General features: G+C 47.4%; 1 long non-coding RNA gene across 1 annotated transcript; it reads right to left on the bottom strand.

The window, feature by feature from the left end:
- Positions 1-14,703: 14,703 nt before the first annotated feature.
- Positions 14,704-18,678, bottom strand: LOC144584595 (uncharacterized). Its single transcript, XR_013538957.1, has 2 exons — positions 18,509-18,678; positions 14,704-18,002 (listed from the first exon to the last, which is right to left on the bottom strand). It is a non-coding gene; the product is annotated as an uncharacterized LOC144584595 (long non-coding RNA).
- Positions 18,679-24,564: the final 5,886 nt, after the last annotated feature.

A 24,564-nucleotide genomic window follows, 5' to 3' on the forward strand; every position in this document is an offset into this window, starting at 1 on the left:
TTGTCAAAGGTGGCCAGCTGGTGGGGCCAAAGGCAGAAGCTGACAGACCCAGAAAGTGTCTACCTCTTTCTCTCTCATTCTTTCTGCTTCCATATTTTTCTTTCTCTTCTTATTTCTTCCCACACAGTGAATTGGGGGGGGTCACCCTGTGACTTTGTGGTTGAGTAGAGGCTGGTGCTCTACTGGGAGTCTGTCCTTTCCCAGCCTAACGTACAGACTCCAGCGCAGTTCCTCCCTTGCACCAATTACAAGATGTAACACACACACAGCTGGGAAGAGATGTGTCAGGGCTCTGCCAGACCATCACATACGCCTTCTGTTCTTCAAACCACACACTGCTCCTGTAATTGGACACTAATCCTCCAAAATAAAGAGCAGCCAGCTTTCCAAGCTGGGGGGCCTGGGAAGAACGGCTCAGGGCAGAGACTGTCAAGAATGATCAGAATGTGAGGGCCGATTCAGCACATTTCTTCCAGAGTTAACCCTTCCCTGGAATGGCAAGTTGCATTCCCATCGTTAGTGCAACACCATTGATGTGCATGAATAAAATCTCTCATGAGTTGGGCTTTCAAAACGGGACAATTCAGACCAGGAGTGCTTAACTTCTGGCCCATGGGGTCTGCGGGGGAAGTTTTGTGCCTGGGCTTCAGAGGTTCCACGGACCAGACACAAAAATAGATACCCCTCCCTTCAATTTCTTTCCCATTACTTTGAAAACCATCCCTGGCCAGACATTTACAAGAGCTATAGTCACTGTTGTGAATGCTGGTTTTCGAGCAGAGTTCAAGAGCTAGGTGTTTCAGATGTGGCTGGTCTACAAGACCCATCATCCTTCTCCACTGGCTATGACAGTTATGGCTGCTGGGAGTTGCAGTTCAGGAATTCAGGGCGTGCTTTTCTGTTTCTTTGGATTCTAACTCCCAGAATTCTCCAAGAACCCACCAAGTAAAATTCAGGGAGTTTCTGCACCCAGACACACACCTGCAAACGCCTACATTTTGCTCACCCACCTCCAAGTTTGCATGTTCTTCTCTGGACTTGCTTCGTGATCTTAATGGGGGGGAGGGAGAGAGAGCTGTTTCCCGAGAATTATAGTTCTTTGGAAGGTGCCCTCTATAGAGTCTAAGGATCAGCAAGACTACAACTCCCAGGAAGCACAAACAGGGGGAAGACATGCAGCCTCAGAGGTAGGCCCTTCTCCAGGTAAGCAAAGTGTAGGTGTCTTTATATGTACGTTGGTGGGCTGAAACTGCCAGAATTCTGCCTGGGGAATTGTGCAGGAATTCTGGGAGTTGGAGTCCAAAAAAAAATCTCTCAAAGAGTGAACCCCTATCAATTACACCTGAAAGGCCCCTTGTGCCTCATCACTGCACATGGACCATTCATGGGGAAGACCAGCGGAAGAGAGAGTCCTATCTGTTGATTCTGTCCATGTTCTTCTCTACGGCACCTGGTTGGGCACTTTGGCCCCCATCAAATTGTGCCAGAGAAGTCTTTGGTTTTATCCAACCACGCTACTGTTAAGTCTGCAAAATTTCCATACTTTTATCGCATAGATCAATTTATTAACACATATTTATTTCTCAAGTGTCTTTCTACAAATCACACTGGAAGCAAAATCCCTATGCAGACATTTAACATCAGGTAGATGACCTACAGTGGTGCCTTGCTTAACGAGGATAATCCGTTCCAGCGAAATTGCTGTAGAGCAAAATCCTCATTAAGCGAAATAAAAAATCCCATTGAAACGCATTGAAAACCCATTCAGTGCCTTCCAATGGGCTGAATAACTCACCATCCAGCGAAGATCCTCCATAGGGGCAGCCATTTTTGGTGCCTGTAAAGCGAGGAATCCGTCCAAAAACACAGCGGGGAGCCATTTTACACAGCGGGTGGCCATTTTGAAGCAGCCGATCAGCTGTTTTAAAAATGTTGTCTAGCGAAGAATCTGTTCCCAAAGCAGGGAACCGATCGCTGGGAAGTGAATTTTCACAAAAGCAATCGCAAAACAGTCATCGTATAGCAGTTTCGTCATTTAACAAGGTAATCATTAAGCGAGACACCATTGTATCTACCTGATGACTCCCTGGAAAAGACCCTGATGTGCAAAGGCATGAGTAGAGGAAAAGGAAAGTGCAAAGGCATGAGAAGAAGGGAACGACAGAGGATGAGATGGTTGGACAGTGTCATCGAAGCAACCAACATGAATTTGACACAACTCCGGGAGGCAGTGGAAGACAGGAGGGCCTGGCGTGCTCTGGTCCATGCAGTCATGAAGAATCGGACACGACTTAATGACTAAACAACAACAACAACAGATGATCCACATGTAGAGTGGAAAACTCTCACCCTCTCCTTTTATCACCAGTTTTGTTGTTGGCCTTCTGATTTTCCAGAGGCCCAGCTCTTATGGGGAACAGACACTTTCCCTCTTCAGACTCATTGCACTCCATGTGGGAAGGTAGACTAGTGTGCGCCTCTCTGAGAGTGACCCACTCCATCTGGTTTGAACCCTCTAAATACGCCTAAAATTCCCCAAAGTAGAATGTAGCTCCTTCTTCAGGATGCTACTCACTTTGTCCCGTTATACCTTCTACCGATTTAGGCATTCCAGAAAGGGCTCATCTGAAAGTTTCCATTTCTGCTCTGAGCTGGGAGGAAAGCTCCGTGGTTTAGGTCTCTGCCTGTGGATCTAGAGGTTGGGAGTTTGGTTCCTCGCTCTGCTTCCAGGGAGAAGAGCCAGCCTGGGTGGCCTTGGGCAAACTGCAATCTCAGGATGATCCCAGAAGAAGGGAAGGACAAACCACTTCTGAGTACTCTCTACCTAGGAAAGCCTGAAATGTGTCACCATAAGTCAGAATGGATTTAACGTGTGATTGTGATTTTAAAAAACCATCAGGCACAGTCAATCAAAATTATAGAAACATTGACTGGTATTATATAACAGATACAAGTTTTAAGCCAAAACCTATCTGTTAAATGTCAGCGCAGTATTTATGCTGTTCCTTATATTACTATTGTGTGTTTTTTTTAGCTCTGATGGCATTATTTCTGAAATCTGCAGCTGCTTATAGTACTGTGTGAAATTTCTTCATATTGTTCCCGAGGCCCCAATGACTACAGGCACCAATGAAGTGTGTTTCTTCCAGAGGCAAGATGTTTCGATTGCCAGGTCTCTGTACTTTGTTAGTTTTTCCTATTCTTTATTTTCAGCTCTGGCATCCCCTGGAATTGCAATGTCAATGATCCAGACATTTCTTTGTTCTATTTCTACCATGTCTGGTGTGTTATGTTCAAGGTGTCTATCAGTTTGAATATGGAAATCCCACAATATCTTGATGTTGTCATTTTCTGACACCTTTTCTACCTGATGTTCCCATGGGTTTTTGGGGGCAGGAAAGTTGTATTTTTTGCATAATGAGCAGTGCACTAACTTTGCCACTCTATCATCTCTAATTTTGTAATCTGTTTGTGCAATATTTGTACATTCGCAGATGAGGTGTGACACAGTTTCATCTTTTTCTTGGCAGAGTCTACATTTACTGTTAACGCTAATTGGATCTTAGCTTTCATCACATTGGTTTGGAGTGCTTGTTCTTCTGCAGCAAAAATCAAACCTTATGTTTCTTTCCTAAGCTTCAACCATGCTCATGCTGAATTATGATAGTGCTTTCAATCAATATTTCTCAGGTGTGCGTGTAGTGGTTTATTGTTCGAGCTGTTCAATTTGTTTTCAAATTGTTGTTTCTTATACTGAGTCTTTGTTCCTGTTTTCAAAATATTCTCCCTTTTCACCGTCTTCAGTAATTTTTTTTCTACGTACAGAAATAATCGTTTAGGCTTCTTTTTTCCTCCTCTACTACCTGCTGTATTTGCAGTAATCCACAGCCAATGATTATGATGGTGGGGGTGGTAGTGGTGGTGATGATGACGATGATTCCTGTTCTTGGGAAAGTCTTTTTTAAAAAAGAAACCAGAATGTCCCTGCATTCCCAGCCTTGGATTCTAGATTGAATTTGGATTATATCTTACAACATGCCAGTTGGGAATGATGGGAGTTTGTGGCAGGGATGACAAGTCTTTGAGTCTGAGTCTTTGGTCTCAAGTCAGAGTCCCTATTGAAAACAAGCTTTTTCCCCCAGGAAAAAAGGGAGAGGGTGGGTAGATTCTGAGTCGCAAGTCAAGTCAGAGTCATTGGGGGGAAAACTGAGTCAAGTCTGAGTCGGCATTGACTGAAGTCCAATTTGACAGCAAGTCCCTGAACCAGAGTCTCCATCCTTGGTTTGTAGCCTCTTACCTCCAGAAGGCACCATGTTGGTGAAAGGCTAACGTGGATGCTCTTTCTATCAGAGGAGTGCCCCGTGTAAGGTAAAAACAGGACACCCTCCTTCCAAAGCCCAGCACATCCAGAAGGCAGGCTGCTTCTTTGCTGCCTCCTAATTCAGAGCAGAAAGAACAATCATCAGCTGCAATTCCCATTACTGGAAGATGAAAAGGTATTTTTGAAGCCGCAGGGGGAAAGTTGGAGGTGAAGAAGGGGGCTGGGATTATGAAGGAATTGCCACAGCAGCTCAAGCGGTTAGAGGCAGATCAAAGTGTTTGCGAAGCACCTTTGGCAAGTGCCAAGAAACTCTCCTCTCTCCGGAGCCTCAAAAGCAGCAGGTGTGGGCCCTTGGGCAGCTTGGGGGAAGGAGGAAGTGGGGTGTTTTCCTGAAAATATGAAACCACATACTGATTCCAAGCAGTTTATGCTGCAGAGGAATCGCACCCGGGGGCTGCCTTTAGCATTTGCCTCTGAGCACCGTAGGGAATGCTGATGGCCTGCAGCTTCCAACCTTCCTGATCGTGGGCTACAGTACCAAGGGCTGGTTCTTAACGTGGGCAATAATGCCCCCCAGGGGGCGATTTCATTTTTCAGGGGGGCGGTAGAACGAAAAAGGGCGGCGTGGGGGCGCTGGAGTAGAAGGGGGCGGTAGGGGGCGCTGGAGCAAGCCAAACCTGTGAAGATGGCTGCAGCCTTTTTTCAGTGTGCATGAATATATATTTTCCTCCAATTTTAATTTAGTTTCAGACTTTTTGTCTTGAGATTTTTAGTTTCTGCATTTGTTTTTACACCCTTTTTATATTTCTTTTTGCGTCTTAAAATTCACTTGCAACTAAATCATTAAATGTTACTTTTTGGGGGGACATTTCATTTTCTTGGAATTTAATTTTGTTTTCAGGGGTCATTGGATTTAAGTGTCATAAATAAATAAATAAATAAATAAATAAATAAATAAACAAACAAACAAACAAACAAACAAACAAACAAACAAACAAGATATCATCACCGCGGGGAGGGGGGGCGATGATAACTTCCTCAATGGCTCAAGGGGGCGTTTCTTTCAAAAAGGTTAAGAACCACTGGGCTAGTGGACATGACAGTCTCCTTTATACAGCCACCTGAAAACTGTGGAAGCTGGCTGAAGCTCTCAGTGAGTTAGGTATCGAACTGTTGAGCCAGAGGTTGGGAGTTCAATTCCCCCACTGTGCATTCCAGAAAACCTTCTCTAGTGGAAAAACGCTCCCGAGTATCCTCTACCTGGAAAACTCTGAAGAGCGTCACCATAAATCAGAATCAGCTTGACAGCGCATGATGATAATGATGGTGACGACTGTATTTCATCTTAGCTTTGCAGAGCTGGAAGGACGATTGAGTCCGACTCTTGTTAAGGAGGCCCAGCGGGGAATCAAACTCCCACTCTCTGGCTCCACAGTCAGATCCCTAAACCACTAAGCTTGTTCCCTTTAACAGAACCTGTCCCCCTTGGGTCAGTATTCTCTGATCTATCAGGCAGCAACTTTCCAGAGTCTTGGGGCCAGATCAGAAGACCCAGCTAGTAGATCATTTGATGAAATAAGCCCCAAGCACCATCTCTTAGCAGAGCAGTCAGAAAGCAAATGAAGCCAGTGTTTAAAGTCTGGCGACCAATCCGAAAGCAAACGAGTCAGCAAGAGACAGGGGAGCTGAAAAGCTTGTGGGTTCAGCATCAGAGAGTTTCTACTCTTAAGAAGTCGCGGCTTCTTATAACAACCTGTCTGTAGTGCCTAGTTTGGCCAGAATGTGGGAATGTTTTTCGTTTCGTTCTTGGAATCTAACTCCCAGAATTTCTCAGACATTGTGGTTCATGGTTTCTGAGAATGCGGCTCAAGATATTTCCTTTTCCACGATGCAGAAATGCTTTCCTGGCACCTCCTAATCTGAGATCCAATCTAATATGAATGATGTCTCACTATTCAGTCTGTATTGCCGGTTGGGCGAAATCCGGAATGGAACCTAACTGATTAAAGCCAAGCTGAATCAAGTCAGAAGTGGGTCTGATTTGGTCCCAATGCAATTTCCATCAGATCCAGCTTGGTCTCAAACGGTTTGGGTGATTTAGCATTGTGAAAGCTGTAAGGCAGATTGTCTCTCTTTTGCCCAACCGGACCATATAAAGAAATACCCCCTTAGTGTGATGGGGATGGGGAGAGAAAGAGCGAGAGTCTTAAGGACTTGGATCCTTGACTCTCTAGTTTGCAATTACGAAGTTCTCACCCATTTTGCAGTTTCATAAGGGACAGATGGACATTATCTGGGGTAAAGGGGGGAAATTGGAGTATCAACTCTAGATGGGCTGTGATATTCCAGGTCTGCTGATTGAGAAACATCAGGAAAGTGAAGGCTTCTCAGTGACTAGGTGGTCAGCCTACAAGACTGAAATAAAAAATGTTTTAAGTACATATACTAGAGCTTAGAAGTAACTCATAAGTAACTCATTATTGGCCAACAATCCCTTTTTGCAGTAACACACAGCTAAACGACCTTAGAACTACAGTATAACTTATTGTGGGACATTCCATTCCTTTTGCAAAATTTCCTAGATGGTTTTAGTTACCTTCACAGTTACACCAGCTGTGTGACCTCATTACTTTGTGCCTTATACTACCGTTCAACAGGTTGCGAGATTCCGATGTCTAAAAATAACTCTTAAGTTATTCTGAATACCGGGGTGGGGGGAATAAAACATTGCTTTTAAATGTTCTGACTACATTTGGTGGTCTGGAGACAGCATCTTTCCGTAATCCAGACACTCTGCAAACACGAACACACAAGCCTAGGTGGAAAGCATCTGGCCCTATTTAATTTCTTGCATTTATGTCTTGCCAGTTCTATGACAAGCTTTCTGGCTGTGGGCCTGCTCTGTGAAGCACAGCCAGGAAGAGGTGCTAGCAGGCTGCTGTTCTTTCCTTGCGTCTACCTCTAGGAGAAACAGACTTTGCTCCTAATTTACGCAGAAACCAAGAACCATAGCACAGGTGGAAACTCCCTAAACTTCTCCCTTATGCTGACATGTTGTCATGCTGTCTGTAGTATGGAGACTTCTAGCTCTTTCTTTTTTTTGTTCCACTGTAGGAACCTATACAAAGAGGACCACGCTATACTATCAAATGCAAAATAATTATGACATCATAACAAAAAAATCAACTGATACATTATTACAAAAGATGATGATGATGAATCATATAAGGTGACTGGATAGGTCATTGAGTTAGGCTGCAGGACTAGAGGCTGGGAGTTTGATTCCTTACCAAGCATTCCAGAAGAGCCAGCCTGGGTGGCCTTGGGCAAGCTGCACTGTCCCAGGGCATCCCCCGGAAGAAGGGAGTGGTCCACCACTTCTGAGTATTCTCTACCTGGAGAACCCTTAAAAAAGAGTCTCTGCAAGTCAGAATTGACTGATGGCACATTATTATTGTTGTTGTTGTTGATAACGATGATATGTGTCATGCTTGTGCTACTTTAACACACTAGCAGGAAGAGCTGGTGGGTTTATAACTCTAGTATGCACTGGACCACGTGGAGCATGGCAGGGAGTTGGGCACCATCATTACAACTGGTGAACAATAGTGTAGGTTGTTGTGGGTTTTTCGGGCTCTTCGGCCGTGTTCTGAAGGTTGTTCTTCCTGACGTCTTGCCAATCTCTGTGGCCGGCATCTTCAGAGGACTGGAGTAGGAACTCTGTCCATGCTCTGTCGCTGTTTGTTGGATTGTTGATTATTTATAGCTGTGGGAACAGCTTTTGTCTTTTTTCAGGATATAGGGTGATCAGTGTGTTTTTGTTGTGATAAGGGGGGAGAGATTATCTGTCACTGTGATTGATGGGTGTCGTGAGCTGGTCTTTTTTGTGCAACAATCCCTGGTCCCTGAAAAACGCCCCATATGTCAAATATGCAATAAGCTGAGTTGGGTAGGATAACACCACCACCCCCAGCAAGAATAGTAGCAGCTAGTGCTGCTGGAGCTGGCTGGATAGTTCAGTGAGTTATGTATCTGACTGAGGAGTGTATGGTTAGGAGTTCAATTCCCCACTGTGCTTCCCAAGAAAAGATAAAACCTGTGCCATTCTGGGCAAGCTACACAGTCCCAGAGTGTCCCCCAAAACGAGAGACTAAGAAACCACTTCCGAGGACTCTCTACCTTCCAGCTTTTGAAATTCAGAGAGAGCCCTGCCTGTCTATTGCATGGTTTAGTCCTTACTTTCATCAGTTGATGGCAGTTGTTTGCTGTTGACGATCTATTCAGTTGGTTGCTAGTATATATACAGTAAGGAAAGCAGTATACACATCTAATTTCAAACAACCGTAAGTAAATAAACATTTTTACTCTTTCTCTTACAAAATGTCTCAGAGTTATTTAAGTATCAGTTAATGAGAAAGGAGTGAACCCTGGGGTACTTGTAGCTTTTCTCTGTGGATCTCTGCAGTTCTAATGTTTAGTAAAAATATAATTTATTAGAAATTCAAAACTCTACAACTCAAAAGGGATCTGTACACACTTCCCAGGGGAGGACATTCCCAAAGAAACACCAGCTCCAGTTGCCTTGAACCTTTGCCAGGTGTGGCACAGAAAAATGGAGAGCCTCCCCATAATAGGGGTGGGAAATACATGATGCCCTAAGTCTTGCTAGGCTTCAGCTTCCATCAGTTCTGTTGTTGTTGTTGTTGTTGTTGTTGTTGTTGTTGTTGTTGTTGTTGTTGTTGTTGTTGTTGTTGTTGTTGTTGTTGTTGTTGTTGTTGTTGTTGTTGTTATGGGCTATTAAGTCATCTCCAAACGATGGCAACCCTAGGAATGAGTTATCTCTAAAATGTCCTGTCCTCAACAACCCTACTCAACTCTTGCAAAACACAACAACAACAACAACAACAACAACGACAATAACATAAATAAATAAATAAATAAATAAATAAATAAATAAATAAATAAATAAATAAATAAATGGTGCGGCTAAAAATATTGTAAATAAATAAATAAATAAATAAATAAATAAATAAATAAATAAATAAATAAATAAATAAATAAATAATGATAAGAGATGACGGGTGTTGCAGTCCAGTGACATCTGGAGGGACCACAAATTCCCCCTCTCTGGTCTAGAAAGAGATTGTTCTTCTCATTGGGTTAAGAGATGCACAAAAATCCCACAAACACAACTACTGTCCACGTTTTGCACTAGCGGTTTATAGGCAGCATGTGCTCTGTATTACCACCACTAAGTGGCAGTACAGTATAGGACAAGCCCCAACAAGAACTTAACTTTGATAGAAGGTGGACAACACATTCTGATCTTACCTAGAACTGGGGAGTATTATGGAGCAAATGGGTTGCTTAAGGCAAGAAGACCTTGTCTTTTGTGAAACAGGTTTCTGATGGTGCCGAAAAACTGGACGAGGGAAATGCAGGCAGATCGCCACTCCGTAGAGAGAGATCCAGAGAAGACAGTTTTTTGTTAAACCTGTAGTTCCTCACTGTCTCCTCACCGTCTCCAAGCCCTCAATTGCTGGACTTGCGGCCGTGGGCCCCTCCTCAGCTTGGCAGGCATCCTCATCTATGTCGTTGGCTGAAGCCGCCACCGCCACCGCCTCCTCTTCCTCTTCCTCACTGCTGGAGCCCCCTTTCTCAAACGTCCCTTCTATTGGCATGCCCGAACCTCTCCGGGTGCATCCTGGAGCTGCGTCCTTCCAGTCCCAATGGTTGGAGGTGTTTTGAGGTGGGACATCCACCTGCAGGGAGACGGGCTGATGCCCGGGAGCTTCTGGCAGTCTCCCACAATGCCATCCCTGCAAGAGGGTTGAAAACAAGACCATTGTATGGAAGAAGTTGGCGGGCCCCCTGGAAGCTCCTGAACAGACTCCAAAGTGTGGGCGGCATATAAGTTAAATAAATAAATAAATAAATAAATAAATAAATAAATAAATAAATAAATAAATAAATGACTAACTAACTAACTAACTAACTAACTAACTAACTAACTAACTAAAATGAAGTTGGAAGACCCAAGGTGGGAACAATCAAGTCTGATTGGGGCTACCTGGATAGCGGGCCATTTTTCTTGACAGTGGAGAAATTCAGTCCATGAACTCCACGTGTGCATACAATTCATTCCCCAACACGTGTACAAAGGAAGAGCTGGCAAATGGCTGAGATAATGCTACTGAAGTAGCCCACGTCTGGTTAAAAAGGGTCTAATTATCTTATCATTTCAATTTGTTTTAATTTTACTGTATTTCATATAAATTCATAATTTTGAATCGTTCAACTCTCTGACATGAATAAAGAAAGAAAAAAGAAAGGAGTTATGTTTGCATGTTGCCCCAAATCACTTGCTACAGATTAACATGACCTTTAATTCATTCCTTTCAAGCTGTGACCTATTCAACCAATTCTTGTGATGATCTTTTCATAGAATCGTACAACAACGGTGTTGGAAGGGACCTCCTAGGCCATCGGGTCCAACCTCTAGCTCATGGCAGAAACCCAGGTCCAAGCAGATCTGACAGACAGTTCTCCAAATTAGAGATTTTTTTAAAAAAATTATTATTATTTTGGCCAGAAGTGTTCAACTTTGATTGCTTTATCTTGGCTAGATGCTAGATCTTCTTTTGTACATGTGGTGGGGCATACATTGTATGTACAGAAGGGCTGCATGGACTGAATTTCTCTACAGTCACAGAAAATGTGTCCTGTCTCCAGGTAGCATTGTTTTACTAGATTATGCTTTGATCTTTCCACTTCGCTTTGACATAGGAGCCTCCCCCAAAGTGTGGGAAAGCATTGTGAGTACTCATGGGTGTCCTCTGGGCACCGGTGGGCAGGTGGCCGATCCTTCACTTCCGAAAGCATGAAGTTGACTTGCCAAGGCATGAAACTGAGCCTTGATTGCCTGCCTTCCATCTCAAGCAGAGGAGGGGCTTCTAGCTCCCCTGCTACAACAGCTGGACTGGCGACGTGTCTGTTTCCAGGCCCAATTCAAAGTGCTGCTGATGGCCTACAGTCGGAAGCCCTTTACCGTCTGGGTTCAGGCTCCCTGGTGGACCGTCTCTCTCCTGATGACCCGTCACAGATCCTACCTTGTTGTTGTTCTTCTTCTGCCTCTCTCCTGATCAGGAGACACAAGGCAGCTCACCATGTTAGAAAAGTAGATTTAAAAACGTTTAATGCAAATTAAAAAGCAATTAAACTTTCTGTTCATAAAAATACAGTTGAGTAATTAAAAGTGAGCAAATATGAAAAATGATCAGAACTTTTAAAAGGCATTGGGGACTTAAATGTGATGGTTAGAAGTTCGCCCTTCTCTTGGCCCCACTTGGCATCCGAGGCGTCTTTGACAGGGACGTAGAGAGAGGGGCTTCCCTCCGGTTGCGAGATGCTCTCCCTTGGCACGGAGGTGGGCCACCTCCCTTTTCTCCTTTCAGCAACACTGAAAGACCTGCCTCCTTAGGTAGGCTTTTAATATCTAAGATTCAGTGGATGCTCCAGGATGCTGGACATGCATTCGTTTTAAGCGGGGTTTGAAAGTTAAAAAATGCCTTTTGTTATTACATAATGAACAAATTGCTTTTTAATTATTCCTGTATGCTTCACTTTTTAAAACATTGTCATCCATGGTGTATTTAGGCTGACCAGGTGTTTTAATGGGTACGGGGCACCTCGGGTGCCCTCACCAGGAGAAGGCTGACCAAGAAATGGGACGAAGCAAGCAATCCGTCGAGGACTCTCCAAAAAAGGAACCTCTCCTCTCCGGCAGCAGCTTGAGCGACGTGGCAGAGGAGGCCAAAGGAAAGGAGCGCCCTCTTCTCCTTCGGGCCTTGTACCCATCTGCCCTCGGCTTCAGTCTTGCCCATCTCGGGCACAGAGCCCCCAACCAATTCTAGAGGAAGCGTTCAGCCTTGGAGGAGAATTCTCTCCTCGAACGGAAGGCAACCTTCTTCAATCTGGCCCCCCTCTCCCTATCTCTGACCCCCAGACATGCTGGCTGAGGCCCGGGAGAGTTGTCATCCCGGACGCCCAGAAGGCCTTGACTTGGCAAAGCTTGTTCTCCAAGGAGATCGAGAGAGCAGACGGGGGCCTTGTGATTTCGTCCCAGGGTCTGAACTCAGCCAGGGCTCTTTCAGATCAGCAAACTCTACGTATTTAATCCCTAAGGTGGTGGAATTCAGTAATCCACGCAGGACAGAATCCCTCTTTCACACAAAGCTAACAAAAAACAAGACTGCATTCAAATTTGTGAAAACTTCTGTATCACATTTTAATAAAGAAGAATCAAAAGTATAGCGGTTTTACAAGGTGGGAAACTTGAATACATTCTCTATAATAACGTACAGATTGACATGAAAAATGATACGGACGTCTTCATCTTATCCTTCTTGACGGGTAGTTTATTGTTTCAGAGAGATACTGTATGTTGAGGCTCCACCCTGTAGATGTCTTCTTGTGCAAAACAAGGACTGCTCGCGAGACGTCTTCTTCTTCTTCTCCACTGAGGACAGAGGGTACTTTTTTTTTCATCTTCAAGCTGTGTTTAGAGGCTTTAAGCTGGAGGTCTCTTGCTAGGAGTTACAGGCTCTTGTGGGATGTCTTCTTCATTCCTGTCGCGCAGAGGGTTTTCTGGTTTGGGGTTTCCTGGCTGCAATTTGTAACCTCACCCAAAAAGATTTCCTTTGGTCTTCCAGAAACTTTTCAGGTGTTTACAATCCCTTTGATCAGTTGTCCATCATATTCTGGTTCTGATTAACTCCCAACCCCATTTGTTAACATCTGAACAGAAAACATCAAAGATTTGGTGAAGAGTCGGCAATTTTTTTGTTAGGTTTTTAGGTCCAACGTATCACCTCTTCCTCAGATCCTTTTCAAAGTAGACCCAAAGGGTTTTGTGAAGTCTGCAGATTTGTCCACCGCTGGACCTTTGGATTGATTTCTAAGGCACCCATAGAACCCAATGCATGATGGAACTAATGCTTTCAGGAAAGCTTTGTCAAATACGCAGCCCTACTTCTGGGCAGAAAAGGGAGCGATTTCATGTCAGCTCTCAGGTCTCTTTTCCTGTAGAGAAATCAATATTTCCAGGAGAAAAGTACAAAGGGACTCGGAAGGGGACTAATCTGGTCTAATTTGGGATCATAAGAGAAAAGGTCCTGGCGAAACCACCCTTTCCACTTTTCTTTTTCATTGATATGATTATTAGTCTTTTCTTCTTTATAAAGTTTACAAATGGACTAGATTTCTAAATCTTGAGTGACATGGTTGTTGTGGGTTTTGCGGGCTCTCTGGACATGTTCTGAAGGTTGTTATTCCTGACCTTTCGCCAGTCTCTGTGGCCGGCATCTTCAGAGGACTGGAGTAGGAACTCTGTCATTGCTCAAAAGAGCATGGGAAGTGGGGGGGGAGGAAAGGGGGAGGAAAGGAGTTTAGATAAGGATGGGAAAGGAAAGGGGGAGGAAAGGAGTTTAGATAAGAATGGGCAAGGAAAGGGGGAGGAAAAGAGTTTAGATAAGGATTCGAAAGGAAAGGGGGAGGAAATGAGTTTAGACAGGGTTGGAAAAAGGAAAGGGGGAGGAAAGGAGTTTAGATAAGGATGGGAAAGGAAAGGGCGAGGAAAGGAGATTAGATTAGGGATGGGAAAGGAAAGGGGGAGGAAAGGAGATTAGTTAGGGAAGGGAAAGGAAAGGAAAGGAGGAGGAAAGGAGATTAGTTAGGGATGGGAAAGGAAAGGAAAGGGGGAGGAAAGGAGATTAGTTAGGGAAGGGAAAGGAAAGGAAAGGGGGAGGAAAGGAGATTAGTTAGGGATGGGAAAGGAAAGAGGGAGGAAAGGAGATTAGTTAGGGATGGGAAAGGAAAGAGGGAGGAAAGGAGATTAGTTAGGGAAGGGAAAGGAAAGGAAAGGAAAGGGGGAGGAAAGGAGATTAGTTAGGGATGGGAAAGGAAAGAGGGAGGAAAGGAGATTAGTTAGGGATGGGAAAGGAAAGAGGGAGGAAAGGAGATTAGTTAGGGATGGGAAAGGAAAGAGGGAGGAAAGGAGATTAGTTAGGGAAGGGAAAGGAAAGGAAAGGGGGAGGAAAGGAGATTAGTTAGGGATGGGAAAGGAAAGAGGGAGGAAAGGAGATTAGTTAGGGATGGGAAAGGAAAGAGGGAGGAAAGGAGATTAGTTAGGGATGGGAAAGGAAAGGAAAGGGGGAAGAAAGGAGATTAGTTAGGGAAGGGAAAGGAAAGAGGGAGGAAAGGAGATTAGTTAGGGAAGGGAAAGGAAAGGAAAGGGGGAGGAAAGGAGATTAGTTAGGGATGGGAAAGGAAAGAGGGAGGAAAGGAGATTAGTTAGGGATGGGAAAGGAAAGGAAAGGGGGAGGAAAGGAGATTAGTTAGGGAAGGGAAAGGAAAGAGGGAGGAAAGGAGATTAGTTAGGGAAGGGAAAGGAAAGGAAAGGAAAGGGGGAGGAAAGGAAATTAGTTAGGGATGGGAAAGGAAAGGGGGAGGAAAGGAGATTAGTTAGGGATGGGAAAGGAAAGAGGGAGGAAAGGAGATTAGTTAGGGAAGGGAAAGGAAAGGAAAGGGGGAGGAAAGGAGATTAGTTAGGGATGGGAAAGGAAAGAGGGAGGAAAGGAGATTAGTTAGGGAAGGGAAAGGAAAGGAAAGGGGGAGGAAAGGAGATTAGTTAGGGATAGGAAAGGAAAGGAAAGGGGGAGGAAAGGAGATTAGTTAGGGAAGGGAAAGGAAAGGAAAGGAAAGGGGGAGGAAAGGAAATTAGTTAGGGATGGGAAAGGAAAGGGGGAGGAAAGGAGATTAGTTAGGGATGGGAAAGGAAAGAGGGAGGAAAGGAGATTAGTTAGGGAAGGGAAAGGAAAGGAAAGGGGGAGGAAAGGAGATTAGTTAGGGATGGGAAAGGAAAGAGGGAGGAAAGGAGATTAGTTAGGGAAGGGAAAGGAAAGGAAAGGGGGAGGAAAGGAGATTAGTTAGGGATAGGAAAGGAAAGGAAAGGGGGAGGAAAGGAGATTAGTTAGGGAAGGGAAAGGAAAGGAAAGGGGGAGGAAAGGAGATTAGTTAGGGATGGGAAAGGAAAGAGGGAGGAAAGGAGATTAATTAGGGATGGGAAAGGAAAGAGGGAGGAAAGGAGATTAGTTAGGGACGGGGAATTAAAGGAAAGGGGGAGGAAAGGAGATTAGTTAGGGATGGGAAAGGAAAGAGGGAGGAAAGGAGATTAGTTAGGGAAGGGAAAGGAAAGGAAAGGGGGAGGAAAGGAGATTAGTTAGGGATGGGAAAGGAAAGAGGGAGGAAAGGAGATTAGTTAGGGATGGGAAAGGAAAGAGGGAGGAAAGGAGATTAGTTAGGGAAGGGAAAGGAAAGGAAAGGGGGAGGAAAGGAGATTAGTTAGGGATGGGAAAGGAAAGAGGGAGGAAAGGAGATTAGTTATGGATGGGAAAGGAAAGAGGGAGGAAAGGGGATTAGTTAGGGAAGGGAAAGGAAAGGAAAGGGGGAGGAAAGGAGATTAGTTAGGGATGGGAAAGGAAAGAGGGAGGAAAGGAGATTAGTTAGGGATGGGAAAGGAAAGAGGGAGGAAAGGAGATTAGTTAGGGATGGGAAAGGAAAGGGGGAGGAAAGGAGATTAGTTAGGGATGGGAAAGGAAAGAGGGAGGAAAGGAGATTAGTTAGGGATGGGAAAGGAAAGAGGGAGGAAAGGAGATTAGTTATGGATGGGAAAGGAAAGAGGGAGGAAAGGGGATTAGTTAGGGAAGGGAAAGGAAAGGAAAGGGGGAGGAAAGGAGATTAGTTAGGGATGGGAAAGGAAAGGGGGAGGAAAGGAGATTAGTTAGGGAAGGGAAAGGAAAAAGGGAGGAAAGGAGATTAGTTAATGATGGGAAAGGAAAGGGGGAGGAAAGGAGATTAGTTAGGGATGGGAAAGGAAAGAGGGAGGAAAGGAGATTAGTTATGGATGGGAAAGGAAAGAGGGAGGAAAGGAGATTAGTTAGGGATGGGAAAGGAAAGAGGGAGGAAAGGAGATTAGTTAGGGAAGGGAAAGGAAAGGAAAGGGGGAGGAAAGGAGATTAGTTAGGGATGGGAAAGGAAAGAGGAAGGAAAGGAGATTAGTTAGGGATGGGAAAGGAAAGAGGGAGGAAAGGAGATTAGTTAGGGAAGAGAAAGGAAAGGAAAGGGGGAGGAAAGGAGATTAGTTAGGGATGGGAAAGGAAAGAGGGAGGAAAGGAGATTAGTTAGGGATGGGAAAGGAAAGAGGGAGGAAAGGAGATTAGTTAGGGATGGGAAAGGAAAGAGGGAGGAAAGGAGATTAGTTACGGATGGGAAAGGAAAGAGGGAGGAAAGGAGATTAGTTAGGGATGGGAAAGGAAAGAGGGAGGAAAGGAGATTAGTTAGGGAAGGGAAAGGAAAGGAAAGGGGGAGGAAAGGAGATTAGTTAGGGATGGGAAAGGAAAGAGGGAGGAAAGGAGATTAGTTAGGGATGGGAAAGGAAAGAGGGAGGAAAGGAGATTAGTTAGGGAAGAGAAAGGAAAGGAAAGGGGGAGGAAAGGAGATTAGTTAGGGATGGGAAAGGAAAGAGGGAGGAAAGGAGATTAGTTAGGGATGGGAAAGGAAAGAGGGAGGAAAGGAGATTAGTTAGGGATGGGAAAGGAAAGAGGGAGGAAAGGAGATTAGTTAGGGATGGGAAAGGAAAGGGGGAGGAAAGGAGATTAGTTAGGGAAGGGAAAGGAAAGAGGGAGGAAAGGAGATTAGTTAGGGATGGGAAAGGAAAGAGGGAGGAAAGGAGATTAGTTAGGGATGGGAAAGGAAAGGGGGAGGAAAGGAGATTAGTTAGGGATGGGAAAGGAAAGAGGGAGGAAAGGAGATTAGTTAGGGAAGGGAAAGGAAAGGAAAGGGGGAGGAAAGGAGATTAGTTAGGGATGGGAAAGGAAAGGGGGAGGAAAGGAGTTTAGATAGGGATTGGAAAGGAAAGGGGGAGGAAAGGAGATTAGTTAGGAATGGGAAAGGAAAGACGGATGAAATGAGTTTAGATAGGGATGGGAAAGGAAAGGGGGAGGAAAGGAGTTTAGATAAGGATTCGAAAGGAAAGGGGGAGGAAAGGAGTTTAGGTAGGGATGGGAAAGGAAAGGTTTAGGAAAGGAATTTAGATAGGGATGGGAAAAACCCACAACAACCATCTATATATATTTTTTGTACCAAATTGGAAACCTCTGATTTTTGTCTGGGTTTATTTGATCAGTGTGACCAGAAAGTTTAATCCCCCTCCGTTTGTCTTCATCTTATTATTATGGTTTTTTTAACCTATGGTTGTGCATCTCCTTTGCTTTGGCATTTTTTCTTCAATGATCTAAATAATTTTTCAACAAAAGAACATTCAGGAAGAAGAGCTGCCTTCAATCCCTGACGAATTCCAGTTCCTCAGAGAAGATCAGCGGTGGACCAAACCTGCAGAATTCATTCGTTACCTGACCTTCTCTAGGCCAGAGGAGGATCTGAGAAATGGCGAGGAGTTGGTACCCTCAAACCTGAACCTCTCCCTTCTTTTCTCAACGTCGAATCCGTCGGCCTGTTCCTCCAGTCCCACGAGTCAGTTCTTGGATCTCGTCCGATGGTTGGCGAATGCCCGGCTGTAGAAGTTCTCTTTCATGGGGTGAAGCCTTTGCTCTCGATGGATGGCCTGGAAGAAGAAAAGAGCAAGAAAGGAATGGAAAGTCTGCGGAGAGGCCCTGGAGGGTCCTAATGATGTTTCCAAGGAACGTTTGAGCTCACTTCCCCCCTTTGTCAATGAAGCACATTAACCCTTCTTTCTAAGGATCTAGCGGTGTGATCACACGAGGAAGAAGGTCTCCATTCAGGCTTCCTGTAGAGTAACCCGGTGCCCTCACTTTCCCGGCTCCAGTCCAACCCCGATGCGTTTCCAAGGTGTGCCTTTCGGGAGGAGCTCAGAGAAAAACGGTTGTAACAAAGGAGAAATTACCTTCTCCTCTTGTGCTGCTGTTGAACCCTCCCCGCTACCTCCACCTCCCCTCAAGTTGCTCCTTCCTCCACCGCCACCGCCGCGGCCAGAGTTGGTTATTCGGCCTTCTCTCCCACAACACCTGGGTGGAGTACTTCAGGAACGCCATGTAAAACCAACCCTGGCTTTTAAAACTATAGAAAACCGTTTTAGAACCACATACGTACACTTAGTGCCGGCCAAAACCAAGTAGCCGCCGGTACCACGTGGCTGAATTCTGAGTGGTGCGGCTTCCACGCGTGGCGTCGTCCTGAAGCTCTGCCCTCTTTCGATGGACGTGGTCCTCTAGAGCTTCCGCTGCTGATTGCAGGGTTGTGCTCGCGTCCCCCTGCAATGGGGCGAGTTCTGAAACAAGAGGTGGGCAAAGCATCCACGGGTCAACCCTGCATTAGGCGGCCAAAGCGGGAGCTCAACGCTTGGGCTTCCTCCAGACCCTCCGGAATCCAATGTCTGGTCAATGGAGGGTCAAACCTGTATTTTGTGGTGGGGCCTCCTTCTGGAAGCGAAAGGAATCTTCATCTTCCCTCCCTTTCTTCCCCCCAACGACCCACCCATTCTTTCAGCAAGGAGAGAGCACTGAGGTGGGCAACGAGACCCGATGGCCCCCATCGCTCCCGTGCCTTACCGGTCAGAAGACGCTGCAGCGTTCTTTCTTCTAGCGCTGTGACTGGGGTGCTCTGGAGGAGGGCTCCTAAGGGAAAGGCATGAAGGGAGCAGAGGGTCAGGTGGCCTTTCCCGAGGCCGGGTTCTGGGGAGGATTTGGACCGAAAGGAAGCGCCCCTCCCACTATTCTCCCTTTGCCCACAGAAGCTGCTAGATGGGATTCCTTGGAAGTCGAGAGAGGGCTCGACCCTTCCCGATGGTGGGAATCCGCTTGAGGCTGCTTCCGACACCCTCACTGAGCAGGGGTTGCAGCACGAATTCCATATAAAAAGGAAAACACAAGTTGGAGAGGGGTTAATGAGGGAGAAGAGGAAGCTGGTAAGACCCGAAGCGTGACAGAATTGACCCCCTGGAGAGCACATGCATTTCTGAGGGAAAACTTCCATAGAGTTTCCAAAAGAAGTGAAGAGGAGGGAGACTGGGGTAGAGGTAGCTGGGCAACATTTGAGCCCGGTCGGTCGGCACTTCTTGGAGGTTTTGAGACCCTCGTAGGTGTCTCTTCCCTTCCTCCGGCCTCCCTGACTTCTGGGATTTGTGGAAGGGCCCTTGAGATCCTTCAAGAGACCATCTTCTCCCTCAGAACTGCTGCCCAGCCCGGTGGTTCAGACCTCTCTTTGGGATTCCCCGCTGGGCCGCTCAGAGGATTGTCCGGTTACCTGAGATCTCCACAGCTCTCCTTTGGAGCTCTTCCTGCCTGCTCTGGAAGTAGGGCACAAGGTCTCTCTGGAGGCCCATGCTCAGGTGGGGGCCCTCTTGGACCTAAAGAGGGAGGTAAAAATCACTTCAGTTCATTGTGCCGCCCAAATCCATGGTCCAAAGAACACCATGATACTCCTGAGGGTGACGGCAAGGATTTTATTCAAGTCTTGGGCCGATACCTCACAATGCTGTGTTGCCTTTTTTTGAAAGAGACACTTTTTGGGTTTTGTTTTTTTTTCCTGATTACTACTGTACATGTCAGTAAAACCGATCCATCCCTTTTTCCAGCTTACGAGAACGGCCAGATTCCTTACAGGGGTTCTGTCCTGTTTGTTCCTCACTTGCCACATCCAATCGACAAGTTCTCCGTCTGCACCTCCGTGGTGGAACCGGAGGCACGACCGGGCGTGTGGGTGCAACGGGCCCTGGCACCTGGTCTCCTCGTCGCAGGGAGGATGGAAAGCCAGGCTTCCGGAGTCCTAGTCCACCGCTCTGTCCACTACATACACCACCCTGGGTTCTCTGTGGGGGACGAGGGAGTGTGTCCTCTCGTCCCTGCGTGGCCGAAGGAGCTGGATTCGGTTCCTGCCAACCTTCCAGAGAAGGCTGTCAAGGGGTAGCTTTGGAACCAGATCAGAACCAGATTTTTTTCTTCATTGGGGAGTTTTAGTAGGAGACTTGTGTCATGCTTTTCAAACACTGCAACCCTTTATGATTAGATTTCAACTTTGTTTTTGTTTTTTAAATAATTATAAAAGCCCCCTTGGAACCTTTCGGAAAGATGTGGCCAATACATTAGCTAGCAATGACAGTCTACTTAGGCTTGGTTAATTCAAACTCCTGTCCCTCCCCCGCCTTCTCACTCCCGGTCCAAAAGCCTCTCTTCCCCCCCCCTTCTCTCTTGCTCACTAGCTGTTGGCAGAGGGCGTTTATGTTGCCGCTCTCGGTGGTCTGGTGCAGCTGCTGAAGGTGTCTTTTGGTCACAAAGGGCAGACACTGCAAAAAGGCCATTTTGCATGCCTAAAAAAGGAGAGGAAAAGACAGAGAATGGACTTTCAAATTTCGGATGTACGCATCATACGAAGATAAGGCATGCACCATACACACATAAAGCATCCATAATGCCAGCAGGTAGATTTACAAGTTTTCCCCCAAAATCAGGCCAGCTTGAGTGCTGCTCATCTTTATCTAGCCCAAGATCACATCGAGTCCCATTTCAGAAAAGTCTGTTTGAAGCCGTCTTTGTCCAATTTATGTATTTGAAAAGACCTCTTGATACAAAGTGGGTTCTTAAGGAGGAAAGGCCTTTTCAGACCATATCACCTCAGCTGACCCCTGGATGTCTGACCAGGTTGGAGGCAGCCTAACTTCCCGGATGGGCCTCCTGTCCTTGAGGTGCTGGTCAGGGAGAAGCCTGGTCTCCCAGACCCACCAGCCCAGCCTTCCGACAAGGTCGGATGTACAGCAGGGACCCCCCTCGAAGAGAGGGCCTTCCAGGTGTCTTGGCCCAAAGTGGCTGAGACTTTCTTGCTGAAACTCAGCCCCCGGATTAGAACAGAAATCTCTGTCATCCGGCTCAAATCTATTTCAGAGTGTGGAAAAGCTTCTTTACGGGAGGAAGAGATGCAACATTTTCTCTTTTTTTGGCATGACAGCTTCCAGACCCCCCTCTCTCCCTTACTCCCCTACAATCCAGTCCAAAACAGCCATGTTTCCGTGCTCTGCTCGCTTGGTGCCCCAACTCCCACACTGTGGGTTTCTCTATTTCCCTGAGCTCCATGGGGACATCCCCAGGCGCCATCGTCTCCTGTGCAAGGAGCAGAACCAAGCGCCGAAGAAAGGCTGGCTGAGCATTCTGCAGTTGAGCAGAGGGGAGGACGGAGGCCCAGCCAAGGGGTCATCGGGTCCCGTGGGATCCTGGGACTGTTGCGTAGAGAAAACCCCCAGCATCCTCTTTCGGGGAGGTTGCTGGCACTCGGAAGCTGTCTCCCAACCAGGTCTCTCTGGGCCACGGACGGGACGTTCGAAACAGGGTTGGGGACTTTGATCAGAAGTCATTTTGTCTTAAGAAGAGAAAACACCTTGAACATTCTCAACATCCTATGTAACATCTACTTTAAAAATACATTTTGCAGGAAAACAGAGAACTATACATATGTAACCAGCGCCTTAAAGCTCCAGTCCTACCTCTGAGATGTTGGGGTTTGGGTCGCCCTGATAGATGAGCAAGAGTGCCAAGTTTTCTTTCACTAGATTGGCGAAGAAGGTCTTGTACCCCTGCTTGGCCCGGGTGGCCAAGGCACCGAAGAGATGGAACGCTGCAGCACGGATAGCATCGTCCTCCTAAAACCGGGGAAAGACAACACTTCATCTTCATGGACAGCAAAGCCACTCTTTGGCAAGAGATCCAAAAGGCACCGCAATGTTTTGGCGAAGAGGAGGAAGGCCCCGGTATCTGCCTGGACAGACCTCCCCTTCTCGGCGCCTCGCTCACTCGCTTGCGGCGCTCACCAAAGGAGGGCTTGCCTTTTCCTAGTGGAAACCTAGGGCGACCAGCATCCCTGGGAGGCTCCTTAGGAGCAGGTGAAGGTTTCTCCCCTCTTAGTGGAGGCCCTGGCTAAGGGGATGGGTCGCCCTGAAGGCTGAGTTCTTCCCTCACGGGATGGAAGAGAGATTATGAAGAAGGAAGTTTCCAAGGGCCTGAGAGGAGGAGGAGGAGGAGGAGGAGGAGGAGGCAGGCTCCCCTGGTGCCATCACAGGGAACCACTCCACCCACGTGGGTCAGTTCAGACTGGCAGCCCTTTTGTCAACGTGGACAGGCAAACCCTCTCCTGAGCAGGGCTTGTAAAGCGGTGGGTATCTGGAGGGGGAAGGCCCTCGTCCGCTGATGGCATGGCTGGCCAGTCTCCAGATTTCTGGCCTAGCCCTCCCTGGAGATCCCTGGGATGGAACTTGGGCTCTGGGTGATGGTCTCTGTCTCCGACAGATACTTCAAGCCCCTAAGAATTCCCTCAGTCATCCTGACACGGGCCCTCGTGGGACCGTAGGATTAGGATCCCTCGATGGCCGAGGAGCAGGCGTGGAGGGAGGAGAGCAGCCGAGTTTGTCCAAGTCTGTTTGAAAATAACAGAAGATCTGACACTCGAGACGGGTTCTCGGCCTCTTCTCGGTGGGATCTACCGAGGATCTTGTTTCCCACCCGTGACCAGAGAAGCCTCTCTTGTGGTGAGGATCATCAGCTCAGAAACCGTCTCTGGGCGGACAGTGGGCAAAGCTAGAACATCAGCCACGCCTGGGAAGGGGAGAACTCGGCTCTCCTGAGTCAGGGAGGGAAAGGGGGGTGGGCCCTTGGAGGGGGGGGGGACGGCCATCCGCTTACCTCAGAGAGGTACTTGCTGGCCCTCCAGCAGAGATCGCGGAAGAGGAAGGCCACTTTCCCCATCCTCAGGCACGGCACAACGAGTGCCAGTGCCTCCAGAGCTTCGTCAACCACCACGCTGTCCCGGAGGTGGTTGAAGAGAAGGATGAGAAGGTCCTTCTTCAGTCCTTTCACCTGGAAGGAGGAGACAAGACCAGGACCCTCTCTCAGCCCCTCGTCCTTCCCCAGAGCCCGCTGGCCAGAGGAGGTGGCGGGTCGGAGCCCAGGCCTTCTTCCCTAGCGGGCGACCCGCACCTCCCAGGGGCTTCCCTTCCGCAAAAAAGCTCGCTTTCTGCTCTCCCAGAAGGTAGTCCCAAAACGGGTGGGTTGAAAGGACAAGGAAGGCGATGAGGAATCCAGGCGAGGAGGATCATCCTGATCAGAAGAGGTGTCTGAGGAAAGGCCCGGCTGCCTTGTCTGCTTTGGGGATTGGCACCGTGTCGCTGAAGACGGGCGTGGGCACCACGCAGAACCCGGTGAGTGGACTGCGCGGGTTCTAAGGGAGCGAGGGACCCTCGGTGGCACCTCTGGGGCCGCGCTTCGTCCTCGTCTCCCCGGGAATAGGACTACGAAGTGCCCGTCTCTCTACTCGGCAGGAAAGGAGAGCCGGACAGGCTTCAGCTTTTGAGTACACAGAGGATGGGGGGGAAGAGGTCATGGTTGACCTGACTTGGTGCCGGAGGTTCCCACGACCACCAGCCCTTGTAAGGCTGGACCACCACTGGGTCCACCTGAGATTGGTCTTTGGCCCTCCGTGGATCCACCGAGGTGGACTGGAATCCAGGAAAGGGCACCAAACCCCCTTCTTCTCCAAAGTGCCCTGAATGTGGATTTTTTTCAGTTTCTGGCGTCTCTGGATTGGTCCCTGCTTTTATCCCCAGCGAGGAGGGAATGGGGAGGGTGTGTCTTGAACCCATTACCAGCCCACGCCTTTTGAAACAAGGGCCGCTCCAGGGGGGGAAGGGCTGACCTGGTCCGGTGCCACCAGGAGAAGGCGACCAAGGCTGCGCAGGGCCATGCGGCGGATCCCGGCGTGCTGGTCTTCCACGTTCCGGATCAGGGTCGGAACGAAGGCCCTGAGTGCGGCCCATCGGGTAAAGCTGGGCTCCTGAATCACCTGCAAGAATTCGAGACGTTCGTTACGCCCTGCGTCCCTGGGCCCTTCGGCCTCCGGAGCTCAGCCTTCTGACCCTGCCAGAATCAAGGGACTCGGAGTTTCAAAGAGGGACGTAAATCTGGCCTCATTTGTGTGTGCAAGAAAGGACAGTTTCTTCCTCCTCGTTCCATGCGGTGCCATATATTTCTTGCCCGTTTCATCTAGGGCAAGTCCAATGTTCTCAGCTGAGGGAGGAGACCTCTGCCTTCCACAAGGATCTGCTTAGCTCCGTGGGCAAGTACAGAACCAGAAAACAGCCCCAGATCCCCCCCCCAGTGCCCCAACCC

This window comes from Pogona vitticeps, chromosome 12 (genome assembly GCF_051106095.1).
Source record: "Pogona vitticeps strain Pit_001003342236 chromosome 12, PviZW2.1, whole genome shotgun sequence".
In the NCBI taxonomy this organism is placed as follows: domain Eukaryota; kingdom Metazoa; phylum Chordata; class Lepidosauria; order Squamata; family Agamidae; genus Pogona; species Pogona vitticeps.